Genomic DNA, 20771 nt, shown 5'->3' with positions numbered 1-20771 from the left:
CATCCACAGTTTGTAACAGGATTTGCCCTCAGACGTGTGCTCCGCACAAGAACATACAGAAAACTGACAAAATCTTTCAAAAAAAGAAAACAGCAAAAATGTCCGTGCCCCTTCCGTCTTGAAAAACAGTATATATTTGTGAAAATAGTGGCAAATCACATTGTCAGTACAAACTTTCTTGATGTGACATCAGTCAAACATTCATGGTGTGGAATAAGCGCTAGGCTTAGCTTACATGTCCCCCAGCGTGGAGCAGGATGAGCGATGTGGAGGTGGGTGTCAGGCACTGGGTAGGAGAGCGACGGCTGTTTCGCGTCTAAATGACGCTTGGTCACGCTGCGTACCACGCGTCATTTAGATGCGAAACGGCCGTCTGTTTTCTTTTTTTTGAAAGAATACCAGCAAAATTGACTGAATAGTTTAGCAAGACCTTGCCAGAGGAGCTGGCAAGGCACTATCAGTCACTGGAGCTTATATAAGAGCGTCTGAACCTCACCAGAGGAGCTGGTGGGTTCTAAAGGCCAGAGAACCTCACCAGTGGCTAGGGCCCACTGGTGAGTAGAGTAGTCAGACAGGCAAAGTACGATAACAGGCTGGCAGAGACAGTACCAAAACGGCAGGCAAGAGAGTACTTAATATCAGGCAGAGGTTCAGCAACTAAGGTCAGAAAGGCAGAGGTACAGAATCGTTTAGCAATAGCAAGGTCAGAGAGTAGCCAGAATCATACACAGGTTATCAGAAATACAATGTAATAATAACTAACTATAGATAGATGTATATCGCAAACACTGCATATACATCTATCATCAACTGGAACCTCACTAGGTCTGAGCGCTAACACGAGTGTATTCGCAACAGCAGACGAGTTGCCAATGATTAGTGAAGGCTTAAGAAGCCGAGGAGAGCCCAGCACCACGCCTCCTAACAATCAGCCAATCCGAGCAGCGTGAGTCACTGCTGACGTCAGCCGACCAGCAGGTCAGCTGACGCTCCTTCTTACAGCATAAAGGTCCTGTCTCCGCGTGCGCGATACAGAGACCCTATGAGCAAGAGACAATACCGTTCCCGGCGTGCTAGACGCCGCCGGAACGGATAAGGCCTGTGAACAGGGAACAAAGGCGGCTACGGGTATAACATGCGTATCCGCAGCCGCCAAGTTTACAGGTGTTAGAGCAGGGCAATCGGTCAACTCATGTTCCTCAAATGCTTCCACCAGAGGTCCCCACCATCTGGAACTCTTCTCTCATTGAGTCTATTTTGTTTCTGACCCTTCTTTGGTCAGTCCCTCAGAAACCTGGGAATGATCCTCGGATTCCTCTATGCCTACACACTAACTCTTGTCTTCTCTCTTTCCTTCAACTTCTTCTCTCTTTCCCTCCCCAATGGGTCTCCCGTCCTATAGCCTCACTTCTATGCTATCCTCTTTACATTAGACCTCCATGACTCCCCAAACCTTTAAAAAAATTTCACACAATGTCCAGGGATTCGGATCCCCCCTAGAAACGTTCCAAAGCCTTTACTTATTACAAAGCCTGCCAAGCAGACGTAATATGCTTACAGGAAACCAGACTAGACCAATCCTCCTGCCCCAAATACTTAAGTAGGCATTTCCCTTCAGCCTTCTTTGCCTGTGCCCGCTCTAAAGTCAGAGGGGTCACCATTACTTTCAAGAAACACTTCCCATTCATCTGCGCTAAACAAATTGCCAACCCCACAGGTAGATATCTCATCCTTATCAGTTCAATATATGATAGGGATGTAACTTTTGCCTCCTATTACGCCCCTAACGCCCACCAATCCAACTTTTACTCTCATTTCCTTCAGGTGCTTACACAGCACGGGATGGGACAAATTATTATTGCAGGGGACACTAACGTTACCCTTAATCCTAAATTAGACAGACAGAGGAATGCAACCTCTAGTCCTACCCCTGAAGCAACAGATCTTCATGGCTCTAGAATTAAGACACTACTCGACAAATATGGCTACGTCGATATCTGGAGGGAACTTCACCCCACCACCAAAGACCACCTTTTATTCAAAATGCCCACGATAGTTTTAGCCGCATAGACCACATATTTGTCCAACAACAATTCCTACATTTGGCCCCAGCAGCCAAAATACACCCACCCCCTGGTCTAACCACTCACCAATTTCCATCTGTTGCTCACTTTCATTCCTGAGCTCTAGAGAATTTCATTGGCGCCTCAACGACTCCATGCTTTCTAAAGAAGAGCTTATCAACCAACTAAAAGACAACGTTTCTGAATACTTTACCGACAACACAGGCTCTGTTTCCTCTTCATTGATTATGGGAAGCTCACAAGGACACTATTAGGGGTTCTCTGATTGGCATGGCCAGTGCATTTAAACGTCAGCGTAACCAGAAAATCATCCATCTTACTGCTAAACTCAAAAGTTAGCACCCCTCTTGGCCCCAATGTTAGCCAATTGTTATAACGAACTACGAGAAGGCAAACTTCCCATATAGTTTGCCCCAAAGGATCATGACAGGCCTTGTTAACATTGCATTATGTTCGCGTGTCTGTCCACGTTGGGCTTTTATTGAGGTGACTTTTTTTTTCGATTCCCGGTGCTTGGGTGGGTGTTTTTGTGGTTAGCGGTTTTCTAAGCGTTTCTTCCAGAGCGGTTTTGTAATTCACTCCCTGACGCAAGTCAGGAAGTAAACTCTTTGACCTGGAAAAGAACAAATACAATGTATTTATTCTTAAAAATGCAAATGCAATCACCTTAATGCGCATTTTTGTATGCGTTTGCCGATTTTCCTAGACCTTCCATTGAGGTGGAATCGACCCAAAAATGAGACACGCATCGCTTTCCTAGCCGCACCGCGCACCGCGCACGACCTACGCTGATATGAACCTTCTCATTGACATTAATTGTCCACGTGGTCGGGGGGGGGGGGGGGGGGGCGTTTTTGAAAAGCACGGGCAAAAAAAGCCGAAAACGCCTGCAGTGTGAACAAGCCCTGACTCAGCAGAATAAATAGTCATGCTGCAAATCATGTGTGTCAGGATAAATGCAGAACATCCATCCATGCAGTCAGATAGGACAGACACAGCGGAATAGAGACCTCCTTGCAGTCAGACAAGACAGACACAGCGGAATAGAGACCTCCTTGCAGTCAGACAAGACAGACACAGCGGAATAGTGACCTCCTTGCAGTCAGATAAGACAGACAAAGCAGAATAGTGACCTCCATGCAGTCAGATTGGACAGACACAGCAGAATAGAGAAATCAATGCAGTCAGATTGGACAGACACAGCGGAATAGAGACCTTCATGCAGTCGGATTGGACAGACACAGCGGAATAGAGACCTCCATGCAGTCAGATTGGACAGACAAAGCGGAATAGTGACCTCCATGCAATCAGATTGGACAGACACAGCGGAATAGTGACCTCCATGCAGTCAGATTGGACAGACAAAGCGGAATAGTGACCTCCATGCAGTCAGATTGGACAGACACAGCAGAATAGAGAATTCAATGCAGTCAGATTGGACAGACACAGCGGAATAGAGACCTCCATGCAGTCGGATTGGACAGACACAGCGGAATAGAGACCTCCATGCAGTCGGATTGGATAAACACCAGAATAGAGACCTCCATGCAGTCAGATAGATTGGACAGACACAGTGGAATAGAGAATTCAATGCAGTCAGATTGGACAGACACAGCAGACTAGAGACCTCCATGCAGTCAGATTTGACAGACACAGCGGAATACAGACATGCTGGGTGGGGGTGACACAGGCTGCCTATTAGTGGCATATTGTGTGCACATGCTGGGTGGGGGTGACACAGGCTGCCTATTAGTGGCATATTGTGTGTGCGCATGCTGGGTGGGGGTGACACAGGTTGCCTTTTAGTGGCTTATTGTGTGCGCATGCTGGGGAGGGGGGTGACACAGGCTGCCTATTAGTGGCTTATTGTGTGCACATGCTGGGTGGGGGTGACACAGGCTGCCTATTAGTGGAATATTGTGCGCGCATGCTGGGTGGGGGTGACACAGGCTGCCTATTAGTGGCATATTGTGTGCACATGCTGGGTGGGGGTGACACAGGCTGCCTATTAGTGGCATATTGTGTGCGCATGCTGGGTGGGGGTGACACAGGCTGCCTATTAGTGGTATATTGTGTGCACATGCTGGGTGGGGGTGACACAGGCTGCCTATTAGTGGAATATTGTGCGCACATGCTGGGTGGGGGTGACACAGGTTGCCTTTTAGTGGCTTATTGTGTGCGCATGCTGGGGAGGGGGGTGACACAGGCTGCCTATTAGTGGCTTATTGTGTGCGCATGCTGGGTGGGGGTGACACAGGCTGCCTATTAGTGGCATATTGTGTGCGCATGCTGGGTGGGGGTGACACAGGCTGCCTATTAGTGGCATATTGTGTGCGCATGCTGGGTGGGGGTGACACAGGCTGCCTATTAGTGGCATATTGTGTGCTCATGCTGGGTGGGGGTGACACAGGCTGCCTATTAGAGGCATATTGTGTGCGCATGCTGGGTGGGGGTGACACAGGTTGCCTATTAGTGGCATATTGTGCGCGCATGCTGGGTGGGGGTGACACAGGCTGCCTATTAGTGGCATATTGTGCGCGCATGCTGGGGGTGGGTGACACAGGCTGCCTATTAGTGGCATACTGTGTGTGCACATGCTGGGTGGGGGTGACACAGGCTGCCTATTAGTGGCATATTGTGTGCACATGCTGGGTGGGGGTGACACAGGCTGCCTATTAGTGGCATATTGTGTGTGCATGCTGGGTGGGGGTGACACAGGCTGCCTATTAGTGGCATATTGTGCGCGCATGCTGGGTGGGGGTGACACAGTCTGCCTATTAGTGGCTTATTGTGTGCGCATGCTGGGTGGGGGTGACACAGGCTGCCTATTAGTGGCATATTGTGCGCACATGCTGGGTGGGGGTGACACAGGCTGCTTATTAGTGGCATATTGTGTGCACATGCTGGGTGGGGGTGACACAGGCTGCCTATTAGTGGCATATTGTGTGCACATGCTGGGTGGGGGTGACACAGGCTGCCTATTAGTGGTATATTGTGTGCGCATGCTGAGTGGGGGTGACACAGGCTGCCTATTAGTGGCATATTGTGTGCGCATGCTGGGTGGGGGTGACACAGGCTGCCTATTAGTGGTATATTGTGTGCGCATGCTGGGTGGGGGTGACACAGGTTGGCTATTAGTGGCCAATACTGGGTTAAAGTTCCTCTTAATGTGCATATGGCTGAACCTCTCAAGTTTCAGGATTACCCTGCTGAACCTCATCAATAATACAAGAGCAACTGGGTCTCATCTCTGCACATCTGGGGAGAGACAATACACAGGATGACAATGTACTCAGATCTAGACTGTAAACACACTTGGTCCTGCACAAAACACAAATAAAGCATCTCCTACAAAATCTCACTCATGTCCACACCAAGACGTACCACTTTTATGGCATTAAAGGACAATTGTGCGCACATGCTGGGTGGGGGTGACACAGGCTGCCTATTAGTGGCATATTGTGTGTGCGCATGCTGGGTGGGGGTGACACAGGTTGCCTTTTAGTGGCTTATTGTGTGCGCATGCTGGGGAGGGGGGTGACACAGGCTGCCTATTAGTGGCTTATTGTGTGCACATGCTGGGTGGGGGTGACACACGCTGCCTATTAGTGGCATATTGTGTGCACATGCTGGGTGGGGGTGACACAGGCTGCCTATTAGTGGCATATTGTGTGTGCATGCTGGGTGGGGGTGACACAGGCTGCCTATTAGTGGCATATTGTGCGCGCATGCTGGGTGGGGGTGACACAGTCTGCCTATTAGTGGCTTATTGTGTGCGCATGCTGGGTGGGGGTGACACAGGCTGCCTATTAGTGGCATATTGTGCGCACATGCTGGGTGGGGGTGACACAGGCTGCTTATTAGTGGCATATTGTGTGCACATGCTGGGTGGGGGTGACACAGGCTGCCTATTAGTGGCATATTGTGTGCACATGCTGGGTGGGGGTGACACAGGCTGCCTATTAGTGGTATATTGTGTGCGCATGCTGAGTGGGGGTGACACAGGCTGCCTATTAGTGGCATATTGTGTGCGCATGCTGGGTGGGGGTGACACAGGCTGCCTATTAGTGGTATATTGTGTGCGCATGCTGGGTGGGGGTGACACAGGTTGGCTATTAGTGGCCAATACTGGGTTAAAGTTCCTCTTAATGTGCATATGGCTGAACCTCTCAAGTTTCAGGATTACCCTGCTGAACCTCATCAATAATACAAGAGCAACTGGGTCTCATCTCTGCACATCTGGGGAGAGACAATACACAGGATGACAATGTACTCAGATCTAGACTGTAAACACACTTGGTCCTGCACAAAACACAAATAAAGCATCTCCTACAAAATCTCACTCATGTCCACACCAAGACGTACCACTTTTATGGCATTAAAGGACAACTATCGATTAACATGTTTTCTTAAACTGGCCTGGGAATAGCTTGTGTAGGTGTTCCTAAATACTGCTGTATCTGTACCCATGCTCATCTCTTCCTTTAATGTTATCAAATTCTTTTCATGGAGTGGTGTTGGGACCAGGGCCTTGGATCAGTGAATGATGAGGGGAGGGGGAAATCCCTTTCCCTACATATGTTAACCCTGTATGTACTTTATATATTTAGCAGATGACAGGTCTAAACTGCAGCTGTAGTTTTGTCTCTCTGAATAGCTCATTCAGAGAGATAAAACACAGGCTTTTGAAGGTTGTCTGTCTAAGGATACACTGACATGTGCAGAGCAAGCAGGCTGAAATGTATCCATCTGCAGCATAAAAAACATTCTCTTTTGTGTGTGTAACCTAATACCAAGGCAAGATTTTCATACTAAAGTATTTTGCTGTAGCCTTCTGAAATATGCAGAGACCAGCACTGACTGTATTGTCACTTTTCTCATAAAGCACAGACTCCCCTTTGCTAAAAAATCATTCCAATGCAGCTACAATCTAATGAATTACAGCTTTTGCCTCTTATGTTAATGTTTACGCAGCTACTTAGACATACTTTGTACATTGTAATTTTAGAACACTTGGTTATTGATAGTTGTCCTTTAATGAAAACACAGAGCCTTCCTACTTTTTCCTGCTGTTGTCATACCTGGTGCAAAAGGCTGTAACGCTATGGTGGAGATGGAGGATAAACTGCTGCTGCCTGCACAAGAGTGAAGGGAAAACACTTCACACAGGAGCCAGAGAATGACTGCCTGAATATGTATACTCTGTGGAGAAAAGGAAAAACATTGCCTCACGCGGTCACATCAGCTCTTACAGAATTACAAGCTGAAGCATGACCAAATATTCAGATAAGTAATGCCTCTTTTGTATAAACAATTATCTTTTAATTGCCCTGGGTGCTGCACCATCTAACAATCTGATAAAATATTGAGAAAAAATCTGCAGCAAGATAGTGTAGTCCCGTGATCCCGCGCACACACAGGTGGGGGCGCTGCGGTTTACAGAGTTGGTATTTATAATAACTGCAAATTGTCCAAGTTTGATTTCACCTCTCTCTGATAAATTAGTGAGGATGTTGTCTGTCATACAGGAAGTAGAAATTAATAATTTTGTTAGTCCAATCAAGGCTAGACGTCACTGCTCGTTCTGCTGCCCTTCTGTAACTGCAGACACTGCGCCTTGTCCTTTGTTTACATCACTGATGCAAGCCCATTGGCCGTCCACAGACTCCTATCACAGGGTCACCTGTAATCAGAGGAGAAACATATCAATTAAGCATATAGTTGGAGAAAGATTTCCAGACTATGGCCAGTCTTTTGTATGTAGTGCAGGTGGCTGTATTTGCTACTCTCAAATGTGTTCTCCTTGTCCCTGCACAGGCGCACGCTACCTCCCAGTCCCTGCATGGAAGCACACGACCTCCCAAGTCCCTGCACTGGCGCACACGACCTCCCAAGTCCCTGCACCGGCGCACACGACCTCCCAAGTCCCTGCACGGGCGCACACGACCTTCCAAGTCCCTGCACGGGCGCACACGACCTCCCAAGTCCCTGCACGGGCGCACACGACCTCCCAAGTCCCTGCATGGGTGCACGCGACCTCCCAAGTCCCTGCACGGGCGCACACGACCTCCCAAGTCCCTGCACGGGCGCACGCGACCTCCCAAGTCCCTGCACGGGCGCACACGACCTCCCAAGTCCCTGCATGGGTGCACGCGACCTCCCAAGTCCCTGCACGGGCGCACACGACCTCCCAAGTCCCGGCACGGGTGCACACAACCTCCCAAGTCCCTGCACAGGTGCATACAACCTCCCAAGTCCCTGCAGGGGCGCACGCAACCTCCCAAGTCCCTGCACGGGCGCACGCAACCTCCCAAGTCCCTGCACGGGTGCACGCGACCTCCCAAGACCTTGCACGGGCGTACGCGACCTCCCAAGTCCCTGCACTGGCGCAGGCGACCTCCCAAGTCCTTCCACGGGTGCACATGACCTCCCGAGTCCCTGCACGGGCACATGCGACCTCCCAAGTCCCTGCACAGGTTCACGCAACCTCCCAAGTCCCTGCACAGGGCTGCACTGGAATTACCTGCCTGTATACTATTCTGCAGGGCTGTGGAATTGGTACAAAAATTATCCGACTCCTCAGTTTATGAAACCACTGACTGACTTTCAGGTACCCAAAATTGCTCCGACTCCTTAGTCTTATACTTACAGTATACTATATACTATTGTCTTATACTTACCAGAGCTGTGGAGTTAGTACAAAAAACATCTGACTCCTCAGTTTATGAAACCACCGTCTCTTACTCCAGGTACCCAAAAATTGCTCTGACTCCTCAACTCCACAGCCCTGCTATTCAGCCTACTAGATGGGGAGGGGTTACGTTAAAAGGAATCTGAAGTATGTGGGATATGGAGGTTGACATATTTATTTAATTTAACAGTGCAAATTGCCTGGCTGTCCTGCTAATACTCTTCCTCCGATACTTTAAGCCATAGACCCTGAAGAAGACAAGACAAATAACATTTATATTGCGCTTTTCTCCTGGCGGACTCAAAGGGCCAGAGCTGCAGCCACTAGTGTGCACTCTATAGGCAGTAGCAGTGTTAGGGAATCTTTCCCAAAGTCTCCTACTTAAAGGGAACCTAAACTAAGAGGGATATGGATGTTTCCTTTTAAACAATACCAGTTGCCTGACTCTCCTGCTGATCAATTTGCTGCAGTAGTATCTGGATCTCACACCTGAAACAAGCATGCAGCTAATCCAGTCTGACTTCAGTCAGAGCGCCTGATCTGCATGCTTGTTCAGGGGCTGTGGCTAAAGTATTAGAGACATAGGATCAGCAGGAGAGTCAGTCAACTGGTATTATTTTAAAAGGAAAAATCCATATCCTTCTCAGTTTAGGTTCCCTTTAATAGGTGCTGGCTTACTGAAAGGGAAGCGCTTGGATTTGAACCTTGGTCTGCCGTGTCAGAGGCAGAGCCCAATACCAGTACAGATCAGATGTTTCTGACAAAAACCTGACAAGATTAGCTGGATGCTTGTTTTAGGTGTGTGACTCAGACCCTACTGCAGATAGTAAAATCAGGACAGTCAGGCAACTGGTATTGTTTAAATGGAAATAAATATGGAAGCCTCCATATCCCTCTCACTTCAGATTCCCTTTAAAGTACCTGCTCAGCAGCTTCTGCACCAACCACTTCCTGCACGACAGTTCTCCTGAGCAGCAGTCCGCGGTCTCAGACAGCGTCGGTGTCATACAACTTTTCACTGTATTTATGTAAATTAGGAGACCAGAAAAAAGCGTATCCTTTTAGCGGCGCGCCACTACACCAGTTACTCACCAGTATACAGACAAAGATAAGTACATAGCAAATCATTTTTTTCATAAAGATGAGCTTGAATTTTTAATATGTGCAAAAAATTGATTCACAAATCTTCAAAAGAAATTCATCTTAAGACACGACATCCCATAAAAAAGTGCAATATCAAAACAGTAAGATTAATTGTTTTTATAAGACGACAACATCAACTTGTTGTGGACTCTCCCTTGGTCGGTTCAGCCTGTGTGTGGTGTTTTTCTATATTTGGAAGTGGTGATTCCTGGCTTGGTTGTTGTCCAGATGCTGCTCCATTTGTTGCCCTATTCACATTGCAGGTGGATATTCCTGGCTTAGTTTTGGTCCAGATGGTTTTCCATCTTATGCTGTGTGTATAGTGCAGATGTACAATTGTTTGTGAAGGCCTGAAGAAGGGTCTACCTGAAACAAGTCAACGTCATCTTTTAAAAATAATTGATCTAACGGTTTTGATATTGCACCTTTTTATGTGTTGGCGTGTCTTAAAGGGTTCTCTGGTATGTTTAAAAAAAAGCTAAAACTGACACTTAAGTGGGGCTTCTATTGGCCCCCTGCAGCTGTAATGTCCCGTGCCATCCTTCTCCGATGCTTTATTCCCCGCCGCCGGTAACCTGCTAATTATTCATCTAACCAGACGAATAGAACTGCGGCTGCGTGTCTGCGCTCCCGCGCGCAGGAGCGAGCATGCACGTCATTGGAAGCTTACTGTGCAGACACAGTAGAAATTTTCTTGTACTGCCCCTGCGCAGTAAGCTCCCGATAACGAGCGCGGACACGGCCGCACAGCCGCAGTTCTATTTGTCTAGTTAGACGAATAATTAGCAAGTTACCGGCAGCGTGGAACGGAGCACCAGAGGAGGAGGGCACAGGACATTACAGCTACAGGGGGCCGATAGAAGCCCCAGGTAAGTGTCAGTTTTAGCTTTTTTAAACATACCAGAGAACCACTTTAAGGGCCAGTGCACACCAAAAACCTCTAGCAGATCCGCAAAACGCTAGAGGTTTTTGAAGCAGATTTTCAAAGCATGTTTAGAGAGATTTTATAAACATGCCTAGCGGTTTTTGGAGCGTTTTTGTATAGCAGATTCCATATATTTTTACAGTAAAGCTGTTACTGAACAGCTTCTGTAACAAAAAAGGCCTGGAAAACCGCTCTGATCTAGCGTTTTTCAGATCAGTTTTCCACTTTCCTATACTTTAACATTGAGGCAGAAACGCCTCAGAAATCTAAAAAATGCTGCAGCCCCCGAGTTTGCGTTTGTAGGAAAAACGAACCGCTCTGGTGTGCACCATCCCATTGAAATACATTACCCAAGCAGTTTTCAATCAGCTAGCGTTTTTAAAAACGTTCCAGAACCGCTCTGGTGTGCACCAGCCCTAAGATCAACTTCTTTTGAAGATTTGTGAATCAATTTTTTGTACTTTTTGGATATGTTACGGCCAGAACCCGAAGTCTGGCTACTTCGGGTTCAGGCCGGTCAAAATGCGAAGTGGCCGGGCACCTGCGGCCAATGGTAGAAATGAAAAGTTTCCCAAATGAATTCATATCCCGGCGGCGTTAAATGAATGAATTGCCGGCGGCATTATGTGACCGGATGAAGCCGTCTCTTCGGCTGTGCCTCCTCTCCTCCCCCTGCCCCTCTCCTATGCAGCTGTGGCAGCCGGGGACCACGCGTGTCCCCCAGGATCCCCCAGCAGGGAAGCAGAGCGGGAAGGCTGCAGACATCGCTTCTGCCAGCAGCCACTCTGCAGAGGAACAAAAGGCAGGATTCCCTGCTGCTACGAACAACTCTGAGGGACACGCATGTCCCCGGCTGCCAAAGCTGCATAAGAGAGGGGCAGGGGGAGGAGAGGAGGCAGAGCCGAAGAGGTGGCTCCATTAGGTCTGCGGCTTCATCCGGTCACATAATGCCGCCGGGGAATTCATTCATTTAACGCCGCCGGGATATTAATGCATTTGCGAAACTTCATTTCTAACATTGGCTGCAGGTGAACAGCCACTTCGCGTTTTGACCGGCCAGAACCCGAAGTGGCCAGACTTTGGGTTCTGGCCGTAACAGATATATTAAAAATTCAAGTTCATCTTTATGAAAAAATTAGGGAAATTCTCCTAGATAGAGACAAAGACAACCTCAGCAAGGTCATAGAAGCTATACATATATATTTCTACAATATCCAACAATTAAACAAAATCGTTCTGGAGTTGGAAAGTCAGAGGAAATCTCCACAACAGGAGCCCAGAAAGCTGCAAAACCCCTCCCCTTTACCGCTATTCACACTGCACCAGCTCTGACTTCCACGGGCCACAAATGCTCTTCTTTGTATTCACAAGGGCAGGTGAGCACGGACATGGCTACGCATCTTGTTATCTACCCTGGACACAGCCTGGATGTTGGCGGTGATGGACCAGCTCACGTGCCACACCACATCATTGAATTTATGCAGTAGTTTTGGTGTCCAGCTGCTCATGGCACGCATGTCCAGATGTAAACTCTGCCGTCCTGTAAGACAGACCCAACAATGGTTTGTTACAACAGAGCTGGATTACCGCAGATATATGGAATAGAAAACTCCTCTTCATGTTTACCTGAGAGCAGCAGGCTATAGTGCAAGTAGGGAGACCAATAGAGGGAGCCCAGGCCACATCTCTCGCCCAATCACTGTGTGCCTTTAGCTTCTGGTCTTCCTTCCACTGACCATCCCTGAATAAAAGGAGAGAGTGCTGAACACTTTCCTCATTTACAAAGAGGTGCCTCCTCTCCACCACTGCCCTGTCAGGAGAGCTCCAACTTACCTCCAGATCTTTACCAGGTTGTCACAGCCACCAGACACAAATCTGTTGATGTAATTTGGCCTCTGTCCAGATGGCCGCTGATCCACCAAACTGCAGGCACCACTGAAGGGGCCCAACTCACAGCATTAAACCTGATCTATGGAGGGACAAAAGCAGAATTATTTACCATCAGCTTGGTAGAGCCAGCACAGCAAAGGCCAGAAACAACATGCAGAGAACCTCACACTAATAAGCTTAAAGTAAACCTGTATACACAACTGCCCTTTGGGGGTACTTACCTCGGGAGGGGCAAGCCTCTGGATCCTATAAGGCTTCCCTGTCCTTCTCAGCAGCCTCAATCCAGCACTGGCTTCCCCACAGAAACGGCCACCACAGTATTGACATCATTGAGCCTCATGCAAGCTTGCCAATTGGGCGCGGCAGAAATAGCCAAGCATCTGTGCAGTGGAGTAGACCTGATTAGGCTCGGCTATTTCCACCAGAGCTCAAATGGCAAGCAGCTACTGCGCCTGTTCGGGAAACCAGTGATGGAAGCCGCTAGTTCACAATCTGGCAACAACTTTCCAGGGAGCCAGTGTTGGATTGGAAGTGCTGAGGATGACGAGGGAAGCCTTATTAGTATCCATGGGCTTCCCCCTCCGAGGTAAGTACCCCCCAGGGGCTCTTTTTTTCTTTAAAGCAATTCTGAAGTGAAGACAACACAGAGGCATGACAGCACATATGAATAAGTACCAGCATATGTGGGCAGAGCCTCTAATAGGCAGACTGCTCCCATTGCATCCAAAACAGATGCTAGAATATGCATTAACTACCCTAATCTCTAATTAAAGGGAAATGTCATGCAAACATAGTATAACCTGGCAGCAGCTAGCAGCTAGTAAGTAGAACTTACATTTTGTATAGAGCAGGGAGAAATGGCAGTGCTTCGTAAAGCCAGGCCGCATTTGTTTGCATGCTAAAAAACTGTTTTGGAAGCTAACATCCTCCATTAGCCTATAAAAGGCTCTGGGCTGGATGTCATTCAGATGCAGCCTGGCTGCCTCTTGGTTGAAATAGTAAGGCTCAAAGTAATATTGAAATAAAGATAGATACCTTCTAGATCCTCACCCCATGCCCCTGGTCTACCGCTGTTCAAATGGTGTCACCGAGTACTTCCGAAGACTAGCTGTTCTGTATTACAAGGTGCTAGTCCAGGCTCACAGCTGCACCTGTTCTCAGAACCACTCAGAGAGGCAAGTGTTTCCAAAGCCTTCTAAGGAGTCCCAAAGGCTCTGGGATCTCAATGGAGGCACGGCGCTGAAACAATGGCATGGAGAGGACTGGGAAGGCTCTATGGGATTCAGAGCCATCCCTCTACATAGGTGAATATCTAACTTTTTTTTAGTTTCGCTTCAGTATTGCTTTAACCACTTCCAGACCACGCTATTTGAAATCTATGCCCTGTTTGGGACCTGTTATCCCTGCCAGGGAGTACATTTCAATTAGCCCGCTGCACACTACCGCCGATTGTGCCGATCTCCCGCCACTGCAGCTTACTCGCCCTGCTGTCAGTACGTGCTAACAGGGTGTGCTGACAGTGACCTGAATATAAAACAAGACTGAATATACAGTGTCATCTGGGGGCCAAACGTGCACTGCTGCAATTGGGAAATGTACATTGTTAGCGTTTATTCGGGTTTTGCTTTTTTTCCCCCGCAAAAAGAAAGCTCTCTTTTACCTGCACAATCCATGCCTCGGTAATTACAAAGTATTCCAACGCATTAAAAAAAAACACAGGACAAACGTGAAAAATCACATGCGGAAAACACAATTGCAAATGCGGATGCGCTATTGCGGAAACCAGTGAATCCTGATCAACGGCCCATAGGGTTGCATTGGATCTAATGGTCCAATAATGCATTTAGATCGATTTTCAATAGATTTCATCCTGAAATCTATTGGAAATATGTTCCTAGTGTGTGGCACACATCAGATAGATTCCTGTCAGATTCGACTTAACAGGCATCTGACAGAAATCTGATGGTCGAACTTGCTGCAAATCTATCAGTGTATGGCCACCTTTACAGTGTAAACACAATGGCCCTGATTCACAAAGCGGTGCTAACAGTTAGCACCCTGGTGAAAAGCCCTTTATCACGCCTTGGGCCTGATTCACAAAGCGGTGCTAACAGTTAGCACCCTTGTGAAAAGCCCTTTATCACGCCTAAACTCAGTTTAGGCATGATAAGTTTAGGTGTGATAAGTTTAGGTGTGATAAGTTTAGGCATGATAAGTTTAGGTGTGATAAGTTTAGGCATGATAAGTTTAAGCACCAACTGCGTTAGCACCGCAGTGCACAGCTGATCAAAAGTTTTGCGCTAGCAAAGTCTGGTGCACTTTGCATAAAATTTAATGGCGCTGCTTTGCGTGCAGGACTTTGCGCATGATCTAAACTTATCTAAACTTATCATGCCTAAACTTATCATGCCTAAACTTATCACGCCTAAACTTATCACACCTGGGGCCTGATTCACAAAGCGGTGCTAACAGTTAGCACCCTGGTGAAAAGCCCTTTATCATGCCTAAACTCAGTTTAGGCATGATAAGTTTAGGTGTGATAAGTTTAGGTGTGATAAGTTTAGGCATGATAAGTTTAGGTGTGATAAGTTTAGGTGTGATAAGTTTAAGCGCCAACTGCGTTAGCACCGCAGTGCACAGCTGATCAAAAGTTTTACGCTAGCAAAGACTGGTGCACTTCGTACAAAGTTTAATTGCGCTGCTTTGCGTGCGGGACTTTGCAAGCGATCTAAACTTATCTAAACTTAGCATGCCTAAACTTATCACACCTAAACTTATCATGCCTAAACTTATCACACCTAAACTGGCTTTTCACCAGAGTGGTGCAATGGTTATCATGCCTAAAGTCTCTAACTGGGTTAGCACCGCTTTGTGAATCGAGCCCTTAGACTGGCTTTTCACCAGCATGGTGCAATGGTTATCACGCCTAAAGTCTCTAACTGGGTTAGCACCGCTTTGTGAATCGAGCCCTATGGGCGCAAAACTTTTGATCAGCTGTGCACTGCGGTGCTAACCCAGTTGGTGCTTAAACTTATCACGCCTAAACTTATCACACCTAAACTTATCACACCTAAACTGAGTTTAGGCGTGATAAAGGGCTTTTCACCAGCGTGCTAACTGTTAGCATCGCTTTGTGAATCAGGCCCAATGTGCGTAGCCCTCACCATATGCACATTGCTGATCTTCTTGACATCCCATGGGCTGTCCCCTGTATAGGTGAGTAGAGAAATGGCGCCGTCTGAACTTCCGCAGGCCAGCTTTAACCCGAAGTCGTGTGGGGCCCAACACATGGGGCCTGATTCACAAAGCGGTGCTAACAGTTAGCACCGTGGTGAAAAGCCCTTTATCACACCTAAACTCACTTTAAGCATGATAAGTTTAGGTGTGATAAGTTTAGGCATGATAAGTTTAGGTGTGATAAGTTTAGGCATGATAAGTTTAAGCACCAACTGCGTTAGCACCGCAGTGCACAGCTGATCAAAAGTTTTGCGCTAGCAAAGTCTGGTGCACTTCGCATAGAGTTTAATGGCGCTGCTATGCGTGCGGGACTTTGCATGCTATCTACACTTATCTAAACTTAGCATGCCTAAACTTATCACACCTAAACTTATCACACCTAAACTTATCACACCTAAACTGGCTTTTCACCAGCGTGGTGCAATGGTTATCATGCCTAAAGTCTCTAACTGGGTTAGCACCGCTTTGTGAATCGAGCCCATGGAGTTCACTGCATAGGAGACAAGCTGCAAGAGAACCCCACTATGACCATTATATTGCATGGATTTACTATCCACAACTGGAACTGATCTTTATTGATAATAAGACATGCAAAGTCATCTGAGAATGTCTGACCTCACAGACTACCCAGTTAGGGTGGGCAAAACCAAAACTGATATTTCAATGTTTAGTTGAGGCTAAATAAGTAATCATTCTTTGGTTTCTCTAGGATACAGTGAAAGGGGGGGGGGGGGGGGGCAGCACCCATACAAAGGAGAAGGTGCGCCCAAGCAAACAGCATTCCACACCACCGGAGCTGTTAGATGCAGGAACCAAATCGTGCAGGTACCACCGATGTAATTAAAGCTTCTTTATTGATCACATCAGATAAAAATCAGCAAATACAATGACAGGCCGCTGTTTCGAGCAATCAAGCTCTTTGTTAAGTTTATAAAACTGCAATAAAAGAGTGTCCATCCAACTCACTTATATATCCATCATAGACCAATATGGTGCAGCACATCATCCATCCAATCAACAGGCGCCAGGTCATAAGAGGACCTGATGGGGAACTGCATAGGACGGGTAAACCCCGCCCCCTCCAAAATTCACACGTTGCCCAATGTTTAATCTCATGCCTAGCTTGAAACAAAAACAACCTAGGCACTACTATGTCTCACAGCGCTGTATACTTACTGTCCATATGCTCACTGTATCACCCTCAAAGGCATCTTATACCGCCGTACTATGAACATGTGCCTGGGCCGCCGACCAATCAGCTGGCACAAAGCGCCTCCCCTCACTAAGTGCTGACATAGGCAGAAGACATCTCCGCTGTCAGTAGCTAATAGTAGTTGCCGCCAACCAATCAGTGGCCAGCGTACGCAGCGCACAGCCAAACAGGAAAGAGCACTGACGTGTGCGAAAGTATCCACACCGCAACAAATAACAATGCACCTCAGAGGAAGGGGGGCGACCAATCCTATACAACCCTTTTGTATGCTGAAACCGCTGACCAATTAGCGGTCAGCCAGCACACAGCACAAATCTGCAAGTAGGCAGATGAATCCCAGAAGCCGTGCCATGCACGGCTATGGGATTCGCTGCCTCCCGCATGAAAAAATGCTGCAATGTCGTCTGAATCGATTGCAGCATTATCCCCATGGCAGAGTTTCGCCGCGCAATTTGCTTGCGGGGAAACTGCGGATTCAGCCCGATTTCTGCAGCAGTGACCCTTATAGCATGCCATCTCAGATTTCTTATCTTTATAATCACTTTGCTCTGTTGCTCACTTCTTTTCCAAGTGCTGTACCAAAACCTGGCTCTTATAATGTCATCAGTCCAGCCCATAATCTGCACAGAGCATGAGCAGGATTTCCCAGGCATATTTGCATGACGGGTAGGACAAAATGCTGAAGGGGAGGACAAAATGCTGAGGGTGTACTTGCAACACTCTTGCTTCAAGAAAGTTACTGCGACTTCATTCCTGACAAAGATGCTTTTCATATTAAAGAGGAACTTCAGCCTAAACAAACATACTGTCATTAAGTTACATTAGTTATGTTAATTAAAATAGATAGGTAATATAATCTCTTACCCACCTTGTTTTTAAAGAACAGGCAAATGTTTGCGATTTCATGGGGGCAGCCATCTCTTTGGTCGAAAGGAGGTGACAGGGAGCATGAGACACAGTTCCAACTGTCCTGTGTCCAGATCACCCCTCCCAGTTGCCAGGCAACGAGAACAAAAACATCAGAAATCCCATCATGCTTTGCACAGCATCAGGGGAAAAATGCCCAGGCAGTTTTCTTTGATGGGGCGCCACTTAGCTTCTGTGCAGCTAAAAATTAGGCTTTGGTAAGAAAAACTAAGTTCTGATGCTGTGAAACTGTTAAGCAAACACCAAACCTTTTCAGTGCTGCTGAGTAGATTTTTAGTCTGGAGATTCACTTTAAACAAAAAAATGCCCACTGCTCCAGCCCCACAGATGACATCTCCAGACATTACCACTACTTCATGATTAGATCAGAATTTCCTACCACTAATGTCCCTCTCCAGCTGATATGGAACGACAAGTCATAAGGCTCTCCTTGTCAGCAGGATGTTACCTGAGGAGTCATGGCCGGTGTACTTGTACATCTTCTCCCAAGTGCCGTTTTCCTCTTTCCAGATGACGACTTTTCTGTCATAGGAGCAGGAGGCCAAGATGTTTCCATACATTGGGTGAGCCCAGGCTACCTGCCACACCGGCCCCTCATGCCTGAAAAGAACAAGCAAATCTGTGAGATGGCCTTCCAGGAGGACCCTCTGCAGCTAGGAAATGATAGGATGGATGGTAGGCTGATATGAAATCATATACATGTGATAAGATTAAACTGTAACACTACATTAAATGAAAAGCACTTGTCCAGCTTCCAAAGTGCCCAGGATGAAAGGTCCAAACGTTTTTGGTGTAATTATTTAAGGTAGGATTTTAACACAATGGGCTTGATTCACAAAGCGGTGCTAACCTACTTAGCATTCCTAAAGACTTTTGGGCGTAATAACCATTGCACTAAGTAGGTTAGCACCGTTTTGAGGAATAAAGTGGCGCGCAAAGTCCGGTGCACATGGAAAGTCGCATAGGGTTTAATGTGCACAGAGTTTATTTTATCACGCCTAAACTGTGTTTAGGCGTGATAATGGGCTTTTCACCAGCGTGCTAACTGTTAGCACGCTTTAGTGAATTTAAGCCCATTGAGTAGGGCTGCTCAAATCCGAATCCGGGAGATACCCGGATAGTTGCTATCCGGATATCTCCCAGTAAACCTGTGCAGGGTGGGCGGGGGGTCAAGCTTACCTGTTTGATGTCTTCTTCAACCGTCCTTGGCCCCTTCCACGATGCGTCCCACGTGCATCACGTGACTACAAACACTTCCTCCTTCACCCCGGAAGGAGGAAGTGTTTGTAGTTACGTGACCGCCGCGTGGAACGCATCGTGGGAGGTGCCAGGGACGGACGAAGAAGACGTCAGACAGGTAAGCTTGAAGCCCCCCGCCCACCCCGGACAGGCTTACTGGGAGATATCCGGATAGCAACTATCCGGGTATCTCACCGGATTCGGATTTGAGCAGCCCTAACAATGAGGTTGATTAACTAAGCTTTGCTGCTACAGCAGCGAGTGTTATAATCCCCTGTGCACGCTATGCAGCCATAGCATGCACTGTTAAATTACACTGGGCTCAGATAGTTTAAAGATAGCTCAGATAGTTTAAACACTCCACTGAACCCGCCCAGAGCCCGGCAGCTCCATTGCCTTAAAAGTACGATATTCCTGCACTTTGATTGGCCCAATAGCTTGACTATTAAAGAGAGTCTGCAGCGAGAACAGATCTCGCTTCAGACCTCATATATAGCAGGGGCATGTGTGCCCCTGCTAAAACGCCGCTATCCCGTGCCTTAACGGGGGTCCCTGTCCCCCCAAATCCCCTCCGTAATGCGGGGGAGCGTTTCCGCATTGGGGCAGGGCTAACCGCCGCAGCCCTGCCCCACGCGCGTCTGTCAGACGCATATCTCCGCCTCTCCCCCGCCCCTCTCAGTCTTCCTTCACTGAGAGGGGCGGGGGAGAGGCGGCGATGCGCGTCTGATAGACACGCTGGGAGGCAGGGCTGCAGCCGTTAGCCCTGCCTCCAGGAAGAGAAATGTAGAGACCAAGTCTGCGACCAACTTTTGCGGGGGGTGGGTTGGGGGTGAAGGGACCCCCGTTAAGCCGCGGGATAGCGGCGTTTTAGCAGGGGCACACATGCCCCTGCTATATACCAGAGCTGAAGCGAGATTTAGTCTTGCTTCAGTGTCTCTTTAAGTGACAAGCAGCCTACAGGGCCAATCAAAGTGCAAAAATATCGCACTTTGAAGCCACTGGACCCCGCGGGCGGGTTCAGTGGAGTGCTCGTTAAGTATAACAAAGCACTCCTTAAACTGAGCCCAGCATAATTTAACAGCGCACGCAATGGCTGCATAGTGTGCACAGGGAATTATAACACTCGCTGCTGTCATTAAGCTGCACTGCTGAAGCAGCACAGCTTAGTGAATCAACCTCAATGTGATTTAGTACTGCATTAGCCTTTTGTAAATCTAAACCTTGAGGGCCCTTTCACACTGGAGCGTTACAGTGCGGTAAATTTACCACACCACGCCCCTGGGCAATGAAAGTATATTGGGGAGTTCACACTCCCCAAGCTGCGGTATGCTGCGCCGGAAGTGCCCTATCTAACGCGCTTCCAAACTTATGGTACCGCGCGGCTCCTGGGGCGATCTGTGTCAGACTGGAAGTCATGTAAGT

The 20771-nt window shown here is 47.8% G+C and overlaps 1 pseudogene; it reads right to left on the bottom strand.

The window, feature by feature from the left end:
- Window positions 1-7384: 7384 nt before the first annotated feature.
- Window positions 7385-18639, bottom strand: LOC137560772 (protein SEC13 homolog; annotated as a pseudogene).
- Between the last annotated feature and the right edge of the window lie 2132 nt (window positions 18640-20771).

This window comes from Hyperolius riggenbachi, chromosome 3 (assembly GCF_040937935.1).
Source record: "Hyperolius riggenbachi isolate aHypRig1 chromosome 3, aHypRig1.pri, whole genome shotgun sequence".
Classification (NCBI taxonomy): Eukaryota; Metazoa; Chordata; class Amphibia; order Anura; family Hyperoliidae; genus Hyperolius; species Hyperolius riggenbachi.
The sequence above is the reverse complement of the archived record's forward strand: the minus strand, read 5'-3'. Positions and strand labels throughout refer to the sequence as shown.